Source organism: Diplotaxodon limnothrissa, linkage group LG12 (assembly GCF_057381915.1).
Source record: "Diplotaxodon limnothrissa isolate DT_005_m linkage group LG12, D_limnothrissa_male_GT1.1, whole genome shotgun sequence".
Lineage (NCBI taxonomy): Eukaryota > Metazoa > Chordata > Actinopteri > Cichliformes > Cichlidae > Diplotaxodon > Diplotaxodon limnothrissa.
The window spans coordinates 14,799,418-14,811,284 of NC_140607.1; the positions used below are offsets into that span (position 1 = coordinate 14,799,418).

The following is an 11,867-nucleotide window of genomic DNA, read 5'->3' on the forward strand; positions in this document are numbered from 1 at the left end:
TTGATGTTATCACAAGAAAGCAGATTTTTAGCTTTGCACTGCAAGATACAGCTAATAAGGGAAACGATCAAATCTGGGAAGTGCTCGTATGAAGAAAAACCAAAAAGAGCAAAAGATTTTCTATATGTTTACACATTTTATATTCAAGAAAAGCAGTTGAAATGTCTAAAGCTGTGACGAGGGGGGCTCTTATATATTGCATGAGTTCGACAATAATTTCTGAAATGCTGATCAGTGGTGCTCCTGTTGTCTCCAGATTTTGCTTCCTGCTCCTGTGGTGAAATTGTTGCTTGTGTACTGCTCTGTACACAGTGGAAACCGAGAGACCTCACATACTTCTGTGTCACATACAATAAATTTGTAAGACATACTCCTAGCAAGGGATTCATGAGGACATTTTTGGACCTTTGTGTTATTTATTCTCTTTGTTTTCTTTTTCTTTTTAAAATGTTCTTTTTTCTGTCAAACTGGGTTTTATTTGCCTAATATATAGCCCCTCAGCATTTCTAGTTCATCTATTCACATTCCCACAATTACATGTACCTCTGAGCTGTGCCAGATGGATGTCTTAATATACTTGAGTGGAATTTTAACTGACCTTGTGGTTGCTGGCCTCAATCCTGACCGACTCCAAGCCTCTTAGAAAAATTTACCAGATTTAGCGATGTCATGATAAGTCACACACAGTCTCAGGCTTTCTTCTCTCAGTCTCTACTCTTTGTGTTTCTGTCCTTTTTTTTGGTTTTTGTTGGGGTTTTTTTTAGCCACATTTCACACAGAAAGAAGATCTTTGCTTTGGCCTTCGTCAGGTCTTCGGTGTGCGCTGTCTAGTGTACTTCTTCTTATGTGAGTGTTCAGTGGGAGTTCCAGACTGCAAAGTGTCTTTGTTTACGCAGAGGCATCAAAGGGCAAAGGACAACCTCTGCCAGCGCTATCGATTTGTTTTCTCCTGCTGCTCACTCTGTAGCACCATGGTGTACTCTCTTTGTGGGTGCGAGGAGGAAGAGATGCGCTCGGCATCTTTAAGCCAGTCTTCCTCTCTGTACGCTGGAGTTCAGTCGTAAAAGGGGAGTCGACAGCTTTCAACCCCAGGGGAGGGACCCGGCAGTGCAGCCGGAGTGCTCATCTGTGTCCGAGCTGTCATTGACTGTGAACCTGTAAATCACGCGTCCCTGCGCAGATGCCATTAGGAGTAGAGCTGCCAGCTCCAGCAATAACGTACAGATGGTACAGACGACCTAATTCACATCTCCCTCTGTTATCTCTCCATAGAGCCCTGGGATTATAAAGAAAAATCTCAACCAGCAAAATACCTGTGTGCAGCGCTTTATAAAGTTATACCATCTTCCAAATGCAATAGCTGCAATGAATACTATAATTAGAACTTAGGGGTTGTGGGAGTCAGACGCAGAGTGGAGCAGATCAAGAGCGATTCTCCTCTGTTTCACCAGAAACACCCACTGTTTTTATCCAGCAGCCTAACACCGTGTATTTAGGGTTAAATTCCAGGGTATGCCATCTTCGCTATTCTTTATTGTGCGTTTGCTCTGATAAACTGAAAAAAAGTGCAGACAATCACTACAATCACTGAACCTGAAGAGGGAATAAATGTAAGGCTTACTGCCTTCACTTACTTGTGGATGATGTTGTGGTCATGACAAATCAATTCTGGGAGGGATTGTGGTCTTATAATAGCACTGTCTGTTTCACTGGATTGACAGCAAAGCAAGTGCTGCTGATGACTCATGGTTGCACTTCCCCAAGAGGGTTTAGCTTTGTAAACTCCCTGATGTGTTTTTTTCTTCTTCTTCTTCCTTTCTAAAGCTTTCATCAGTGGGTGAAGATGTTGACATAAAAGGATTCCCCTCTCCGGTTTAATCAGTGCGCTCATCATGCTAAGTCCTAATTGGACAACTGTCAAACAGCCAGGGGCTTCACTCTACATGATCACAGAAGTTTTTAACTGATGTGAGCATTCAGTGTGACGGAGATGTCATGTTCGGTTCATTTTTGCTGGAAGCATCCCTGTGGGAAGAAGCGACTGAGGAGCTGGAACATAAAAGGAGAGTGAGAACCACAACCCTGTGGCTCCACCTAGTGTCTCACTGCCTCTCTGCATGCACGTCCACATAGATCCTTTTGCAAAGGATTGTTACAGAGTTGCACATCCTTAAAAAAGTCCCCGGAAACGATGGTACAATATATAAAAGCACTAGTCCCAGTGAATCAATTACAGTTAATTTATTTCAGGATATTTTAATCAGGAGATTTACTTAAGTAAAAGTATACAAGATAAAAACAAGCTGAAGGAAAAACCATTTTTAATTATAATAGAGTGAGAAATATTCACGTTAATTACAAATCATTGTTATTAATATTAATTAATTATCTAGAAAATTTCACCCCTGTTATTAAAGAGCCCTCAAAGTCACATTCTAATAATATTCATATGAACAGAAGATGGATAGTGTTTATTTTCACACCAAATGTAAGGCAGGTTTGCCAACTCTCTCCGTGTCACAATCTTTTGTCTTCTTACACTGCTGAAATAAATCTCACACTGAGTTAAATAAATAAATAAATAAAAATAATATTAATAAATGATTAAAGCCAGTCCATAATGAATTAATGTTTGGGTCAAAAGGCATATTTTAGTCTTAGCATCAGACACAATAGACACCAGATAATAAAAAAAAACTCAACTAAACTAAAAAATTATTTTTAATTAAATGTAATTAATTAAATTAAAGACGCCTGATTTGCCAGTGCTGGCACAGCCCTGCCTGCGAAAGGCTGTTTAATGAGACTCACCAGTGACTGTAGCCTAATCCTAGTTTGACAAAATGTTACCCTGAGGTGTTTTTGTTGCATCCAGCTGTTTGACTTTATTAGAAGTCTTTATTGACACTCACACAGTTGGGACCCCTGCTGTTCGTCTGCAAAGGAAGGCAGTTGCAGCCATCTTTGCATGTGAAATACTCAATCGATTATTCCCCACACAACGAAATAGCGTCAGTCAGAACCCAGCGGTGACTCATAATCTAATTTCCTGCAGCAGAGACAGGTGAACCGTTGCACGCACTGTTTTTTGGCCTCAGCTTGAGTGCTAAGTCTAATCAGAGTTTATTATTTAATCAGTTTTTCTGTCAAATTGCAAAGCAACTATTTGTTTGCAACAGTGCAAATGTTTTCCCATAACTATAGTGTGCTCTATAATCATTAGTATTTAAATTAAATGGTCTTTACTAGGCTTAAGGAAAATATAATATTATATAATTTGTATAATATATACAAATATGTAAGACAATGAAAACAATGAAAATACATTTTGTTATAATACAGGCTGCTGTAGTTGGATGAATTATAACACATGTACAGAATTCTTAGTGTAGCAAGTCATTAATTAACAATTTCAAGATCAACACAGGATACTTGAGGCATGGATAAACTGTTGGGGGTGTTTAGTATTATTGTGGTGGGTGGATTGGATTCCACAGAGCTGTAGTAACTACAGAGGGATAAAGCTGATGAGCCGTACTGTGGAGATATGGGAAAAATGTGACAATTAGCGAGCAGCAGCATGGCTTCACGCTGAGAAAGAGCACTACAGAAGATTTGTGACAGAAGGATAGCAGAAAGAGTGAAAGGAAAGGTTTACAAGATGGTAGTGATGTATGGATTGGAGATGGTAACACTGACAAAAAGACATGAGGCAAAGTCAGAGCAACCAGGATGGTCGAGATTAGACAGAATATCTCAGAGGGACAACTCAGGTTGAGAAGTCTGGACATGCAGAGAGGCCGAATAGCATTGGACAAATGGGGGATGACATCATTTTTTATGATGTCATCACCCAGGGAAAATGGGTAAGTGACGCAATGTTTTCATTACATCTTAAATAATAATAAGCGATGTGAAATTCCCTTTACTGGGACAGTGAAGGGAATTTTTGTCGTGTGGTTTCTAGTTCATGGAACTGTTGGATTTTCCTGAACGCCATTTTCCTCTCATCTGAGGGGAATCCACACTTGACCCTGTGTGGATTAGAGAAAATCCAACTTGCACACCCAGTTCTTGTTTTAAACTAATTTCCCCTGGAAAAAGAACTGTTGAAAGAAATTATTAAAAGCTCCAAATTGCCACGACATTCATGCTCAACACGAGTGTATGTAAACTGCTGCTTGGGATTACTTTGGACCAAAGAAGATGAAATAACTTCATTTATTTTCAATAATATTTTATAGATGAGGTGACATAATGTGTTTCTCTTCGCCTTGTCAGAGTCCTTCCAAGTGGTGGTGAGAGGAAGTGGATTCCTTCCCGCCCGAAATGTTGACAAAGTGCTGTGCAGCTTTCGAATCAACGACACCCTAACTAAGAGTAAGTGAAGCATTGCTTATCAGGGTGTTACCCCTTATTCACTGCATGAGCTATTTTATTACCATATAACATCATATCTGATTATGCTGTTAAACTATGACAAAGATGGCTGGAAAACACAGATGAGTGTGTGAGACGTTGTGAAAGTCACCTAAATTACACCGGCCTGATTTTCCCAAAAGATAAACACTACACTCAAAAAAATGAATGAGGTGGATTGTTCAGTGTATATTAATTATTTATTTTCATTTTACTTAAAATATATGTTTTTGTTAAGTTAACATATGTTTTTCTAATCAAGTCTACGTAATTGTGTCTATTATTCAACGTACATAATACTAATGTGTTACTTGATCGCATAACATTTAAGTTAAGTCAATTAGGATCGATATACCTTGTATATCCACAAGGTGGCAGTAATGCAAAAACAGTTGTAATGAAACCGCGCAGAACAAGAAGGTTTCACGGCTTGTGCCTGCTCATGCGCAAGACTTCAAATTTAACTGAAAAAGGCTGTTTTGGCGCCAAGCTGCTGTTTCTTTGAGAGGTAAGACCACTTTTTTCTTTGACTATGTTGTGTAGTATCTATATGTCCAGCATGGTTATATTTTGCGTTTGTCTTACAAGACATGTTATATCGTTTGCGTGTGCTTGTTTTACATTAGTTTTACTGGGTCCTGGACATGCTTATTTTGTGGACTGTGTAAGAAACATTTTTATTGTTTTTTGTTTTATTAAGGGATTAGCTACAGGGGTTCATGGGGTTATTCTTTCAAGGGGTTATTTTTCCATTTGCTTTCTTGGGATTCCTTTTCTGTAATCCGAGAGTCGGAAATATCGAATAGGATAGCAAGGATAGCATAAAGTGACATTTAAAATCCAAAAAGTCAAGGGCGAAAGCCACTGTGACACCATTGTTCTGCTCTATCAGTAATCTGTATTATGTAAAAATGGTCTGTAAATACAGCATGTTTCCTAGCGGAGTTATACATATCAATGTAGTTATAAATTACAGTTTGTGAAAGTACACACTTAATTTTTTTAATAAAATTATTCAAGACATATGAGTGGACAGACAATGGAGGTCGACAGACCTGGTGATAATTGCTTCTATAGAAAGTTAGCACCTGGCAGTGTCAATCTCTTGCTTTTCTTCTGAGTAGTATTTTATTTAGTTGTAATTCAAACAATAATTTGCTTCTTGAAATTAAGGAATTAATTTTTTTTTTCTTTATAAATCTCAGATCCTGCCTTTACCTGCTCCCTCCTATACTGATGTGGTGTATGTGGTATTGCTGAGCTTGTATGTGGTATGTGAACTGTTATACTTTTAAAAACAAAACTGTTTTATAAGTTAAGTTTTCTTTTGTGACCCATCCCATGCCCCTGTTATTTCTTCTCCACATCTGAACCATGGTAAAGGTTGCAGTTCAAGGGCCTGAGGCATGAAATTCTTTTCAGATCAGCTGTGATCAATATTTTTTGGAACTTGATAAATAACAATAAAAGCTGTAATGGCTCCATTAGCATTTTGTGTAAATGTTTGTGTTAAAATTATAGCTTTAATGAGGTCTTACTACATTAGTTTTAGTTTGTATATGTGTACATATAGTATGTATATTTACAGTACAGTATGTTGTGTTTGTTGACATATTTTCAGGTGGAAGCAGAATATGTGAGGATTACTACTGCTGCACATGTTCCAAGGCTTTTTACACAACTTGACCAATACACTGACCAGCTCATAAAAGTCTTCAAGAAAAAAGGAGGCGTTGCAGGGAAGAAAATTAGACAAACTTTGGCCCCAGCCACACAGGTGCGTTATTCTGTTGGTAGCAAAATATTATGGCTAATAAGATCATTTTCAAATTTAAACAGCTAGTGTATGGTAGCTGCACAGTGCACTTACATTTATATTAAGCAAGACAAAGTTTGGTACTCAAAACGTTGGAAAATTTAAATTACCTAAACATATGTAAAATCTGATCCCTTGATTTAGGTTAAACCAGAAGTGAATGTTTTTATGTTATGTTTTGAATGCAAAAAAGATGATGTATTAGTTTGTCTTTACCTCCATTATGGACATATCTAATGTGGTGGAAACCCTGCCCAACAGGTTAACTATTCATGTCCATGTGATGATTAGTTGGTCTTGTGTACATGTCTATCTGTGCAGTGGATATGTCATTCATTTTGCGTATAATGTGAGTTTCTGTCATCCTAAAGTATATCTGTTTTCTCTTCCTGTATCTCTGCCACTCTCTACAGAAGGAAACCATTGAAAAGGGGAGGGAGTGTGTCCTCAGGGCACTACCTTTTTACCTGAATGAAGACCCAAGCATCCTCTTCAAAGAATAATTGGTTGGTAATTTTAGTTTAGTTTTTTATCTGTATTAAACCAAATTTTGAATAACTAATGTTGTTGCATGTTGTAATGTTGTTGTTGTTGTAATTTGCATGGAACCTGTTTAAATGTTTTGGGAAATCTTCTTGTATACCCAAACTATTTATATTTATCGTTGAATCTGTAGTCTAAAATAGTGGCGCACTGGGGTGCATGTTCCTAATATTGTGTTTACGTCATTAAAGGGTAGCTTTGGCCCTTTTTCTTTCTTTTTTTAAAACTGGATGCCATTTTTCTATGTTTTTGTGTCTAAGCTACAGCTGTTCAGAGGGAGCTGGAACAAATTACCCTTGCTATCTTTACCATCGAAAGAGCTGATGCCAGCACTCCTCCAGCCGATGTGGGTGTAAGCGCCAGACGTCTGCTTTATATTTTTATTTACGATTGAGTTCATGTTTGTTTTATAATTCATAGATTCATTACATAAGTCATCTTTTCAGGATTAATAAATGTGAAAATATATGTGTTTACATAAAGTAATTTTAAGTCACTGTTTTGGGATTGGAACCTAAAAGGGGGTACCTCTCACTTTAATTATGTAAGTGCAATAGTAGCATGAAACCCTGTGTGAGAGGGAAGGGGAGGAGCATGGACAGAGAGGTTAGGAGTCTCACGGTTTTCTGACTGTGTGCACAGCTAGTTCTGGATAACTGCTATTTTTTGGAACTTTCATGCTTTTTAGGAAGGAGTTCATTGTTACATCTTCCGTTTGTAATAAATAAACAGTCTTCAAATCATAATGCAACTGGAAGCATTTCTTTTGGAAACCAGGAACACGCGTCAGCCATAGACTCTTCTTTTTTGAACTTGGTTTATTGGAAATTACCCTACAGTGGGTATAACCATCTACTGTGTCCTGCATGACCTGGAAGACCTGGCCTCTGCATGTGCACTCTTAATGGGTGGGATATATGCACTGAATCTCAGTTAACCTCAAGACTGAAAGCTAAGAGACAATCAAAAGTATTGAGATTTAAAGGATTTAATTGAGAGATGATACTGCACCAGAAATGTTGAAGGGTGGTGTGTATATTAGCGTTCAAGGCATATTGTTATGAGGTGGAAATATGTTCATATTCAGTTTGTGTTACATTGTGTGCATTGTAAAGGTAATTGCAATACATACTAAAATTAAGGGTAAGTTAGGAGGTTGATCTGATATCCTCGTGTTGGTGTTGTTCCCAGATCATCATACTAAATGTTGTTCCAGGTTCAACATTGCAAGTGACCAATCAGAATGTTGTGACGTCATACTTTTGCGACTTCGGGAAAAACCGGCGTAAAACAAAAAACTGTACTTAAGCTGCGTGAAACCGCCTCTGTCCGCCGATCAACTGACCCTAACCCTAACCGTAACCCTTTAATAAACAGTAAGCAGAATTGATATTGTCCTTGCAACATTGGAATTTCATAAATGCACGAATGGCTTGGAATAGAATAACGTCACAACAATGTGATTGGTCACTTGCAATGTTGAACCTGGAACAACATTTTCATGATGGTCTGGGAACAACACCAACACGAGGATATCAGATCATCCAAGTTGGGAATGCAGGATGAATGTATATTTTGTGGACTTTTAAAGACGAACAATTGTTTCCATGTTAAAATGTTTACATCTGAAGTTTTTTGCCCAAACACTGGTAAAATAAATGTTGACAGTGGCGAGTGTTAAATGGTTACTGCTGTGCTGTTGCAAAAAAACTGAACGCTGACAAGCTGTTTTATTGTTAGACCATAATGTTGGCATGTTTTGTTAAAGTTTTATTTGGGATGGTGATGTAATTTTCTTTGATTGCTAATATCAGTGGACTATTTATTATTATTATTATTATTATTATTATTGTTGTTGTTGTTGTTGTTGTTGTTACTTTTTTTTTTTTTTTTTTTTTAAATTGTGGCTGTTGAGGTGGACACTTCACTTTGCATTGTTAAAGGAAAGCACTTCATTGGCATTGTGTTACTGGACTGACCCTAAGCAATCATTGCAAATAGCAACTTTGCTATCCATTTTAGACACTAAAAGAAAAAAACACTCACAGACCTTACTAGCATCACATGTGCATAACTCAAGTGTCATCTTATCAATGTGTTATGTGATCTTCAATGCGTTTTTTTTTTTTCTTCTATTTCTGGTAGATACAGACATTTAATTTAAAGTCTTGATGTTGCATCTGTCTACATACTGTTAATTACTAACCCTAATGAGCTGTTGTGTTTTATTTTGGACTGGGTTTACACAAATGCTCACTGAATGTGTTGGCAATAAAATAAATTTTAAAAAATAAGTTGGATGTACTTAATTCATTTGTGTGGAACCTGTTGACAAAATAGATTTATGTAAAACTAATTAATAAAGCACAAGGTGGCTGAAAATATAATATTTGAATTAATCTAACTTAAATTTAACATTTTACTGCCACAAATAAGAAATGTGTTGAAGTAACTAATCTAAACTATCTAACCTGAAAATATATCATCTATGTTCATACAACATAACTTGATTTAGTTAGTCTTAAATATGTCTTGTTAATCTTAAGTAGTTTTTTTAAATTAGATGAACTAAAGATTTTTGCTTTAAACTAACATAATTCAATTTCGTGGAACCTGTTGACAAAATAATTTTAATTAAAGTCAACGTTTCATTTTTTTGAGTGTACTTGAGCCACACAGCTGGAGTCCTCGGTGATCAAACGAGCAGCCAGGTTTTATTTATGCTTTTTTTTTAAACACATGGTGTAATTTTATAGTCGGGAAAAAACATAAAAATTAAAACAGGAGATTAAGTTACTGTGAAACCTGAAAGTCTGTTTGCGATGAAGCGTAAATGCTGACAGAAAACCTCTTTTTTGTTTTCTTTTGAAGGCTTTGGGAGTTTGAATTAAAAGACTTTGAAGGAGACGACGCCAAACCTCTTCTGAAACTGGTAAGTCTAGAACACTCACAAGTAATTTGGAGATTTCTTTTTTTACATAACCTCTGAACAAAACTGCACTGTAAATGTGTTTTCTGTTTCAGGTATGGGCAGTGAACAATATTAATAAAATAAGGGACATAGCCCGGATGCTCCTTAAATTTCCAGAGGCTATACCTCCTTAATTTCAGTGGGTCACATCTGACATACAATTAACAGTCCAGCTACAGTCTTGAAATATTTCTGTGGTGCTTTAAATATGTTTAAAAGATATTTAAATAGCCTTATTCTACAGAACACTTAAACTCCTCAGCATGATGAACGATTCCGTTTAAATTCTTAAAGACAAGAACCAGGAAGTTCTACTTAACAACATTGCAAACTTTGCACCAGTGCTGCTCAAGACGATTGCTGGTGTAGCAAAGAATCACGTATCCAATATCTTTAAGCCCCCTTCAAGTCTTCCAATGTTTGATGGTCTTCCAAATGAAGAACCTCCTTCAGACAGTCCTTCAACGCCCGATGTTCCACCAGTTGATAAACTTCCCTCTGAAAATGTGCCAGTGTTGAATGTTCTTCCCAGTGAGGAACTCCTTTCTGAAAGTTTGCCAGTGCCTAATGTTCCCTGTGAGGAACTTTCTGCTGAAACTGCATCCATGTCTGAGACAGCTGAGACAGAGGAGTCTGAAGACCTTAAAATCAAACAGAAGACAAAAAAAGGCTTCTTCCAAAAATTAAAAATTCTGTGCAGTTGCTGTGTCAGACCGAAAGAAACTGACTGACAGAGAAACTGAAATCAAATTAAAAAATATAATTAATTAAAAATAATATTTTTTGCACAAGTCTCCATCTATGATTAAAGATGATTTTCTTTCAGATGTTTATAAGAGTCTCTTACGGTTCTCTAAATACCTTCACAAGTGTTGTTAACATAACATACTGATGTTAATATTTATAATAGAATTTCAACTTAACTCTTAACATGTCAACAACAGTAAGTGAAACTGGTAAATAACACTAGAGAATGCATTTCCTGTAGAAAATGCAGTGTAAATGCTAATAGCTGAATGGTTTGAGCTGAATTTTTATAATTGCTGAATCTTTGGAAAACAATGTTTAATGATGTGAAATACACCGAGTCATTCACCTGACTGTCATGGTCTGTGGAATGCGTGATGCTCGGGTAGCCACACCCCCGGGCTGGGCCATCACTAGCACACCTGCTCTCCATCCCGGTGATTACACGGAGATCCACTTAATCCGGCGCTGACGGATGCTCCACGCCAGTCCGTAGTCATCCCCACAGTGGTAACCAGACTTCCACGAAAAGTGTGCATTCTCTTCTGCTTGGAACTTTGTTTAACCTGCCTACTTCTGTCCAGATTTCTACTCGGCGTCTGCTACCTGCCTGTCCTCCGGCTCAACTGGATCTCGCGGCGCTCACCTGGCCCACTCGCCATTCCACGGACTTCCTGCCCCCACGGACTGCCACACTTCCCTCCCGAGCTCCCACGGTTCCGTTCTATCGTAAGCCCCTACTCTAACTCAGTCCTGATATGTTCTCCCCGCTTCCTGGCTCCCTAGTAATCATCTCCCCTTTCTATTGCAGCCCCCCGCCGTCCCGATCCCGGCTTCCTCGTGTCATTGTTTCCCCGGATTTTTAGTTTCTGTTTTGCTCTCTACTTTCCCCGGGTCGCCTTTCGTTGTTTTAATAAAGTGTCTTTTTGTTAGCTCGGAGTCTGCGCCTGGATCCTTTCGTGCCCGCGCACCACGGCGCATGACACTGACAGCCAAAGTGCAGAACTGAAATTCACACAGAAGAACAAACTAGCTGAACATGTTGAAAATGTACATAAGAAAAACTGTCTAATGACAGAAGAAAATTAACCCCATTCTAGAAAACATCTGAATGAATATTGAAAGCTCATATTCTTTAAATCACTGGGAGAGTGGAATTAAATGTCTGAACTCAAGAATCTCAAATAATTCTTGGATAATTATCCAAGACTGTAACTATGATCAAAACACTTTTTGAACCATGAGGGTCCCAAGGACTTGGTCTACACAACAGTGTGTTTTGTATTTTCCTGGTGTCAAAACATCTTTTATTTATTAGAAAAAAGAAAGAAGTCAGTACCACAGGTTTTATTTTTATTATTTTAATCCACT

General features: G+C 37.7%; 1 long non-coding RNA gene across 1 annotated transcript; it reads left to right on the forward strand.

Annotated features, from left to right (window-relative positions):
- The first annotated feature begins 4,734 nt into the window (after positions 1-4,734).
- On the forward strand, positions 4,735-6,735 carry LOC146621007 (uncharacterized). The gene is made up of 4 exons (XR_014906644.1): positions 4,735-4,927; positions 5,625-5,690; positions 6,041-6,196; positions 6,649-6,735. It is a non-coding gene; the product is annotated as an uncharacterized LOC146621007 (long non-coding RNA).
- Positions 6,736-11,867: the final 5,132 nt, after the last annotated feature.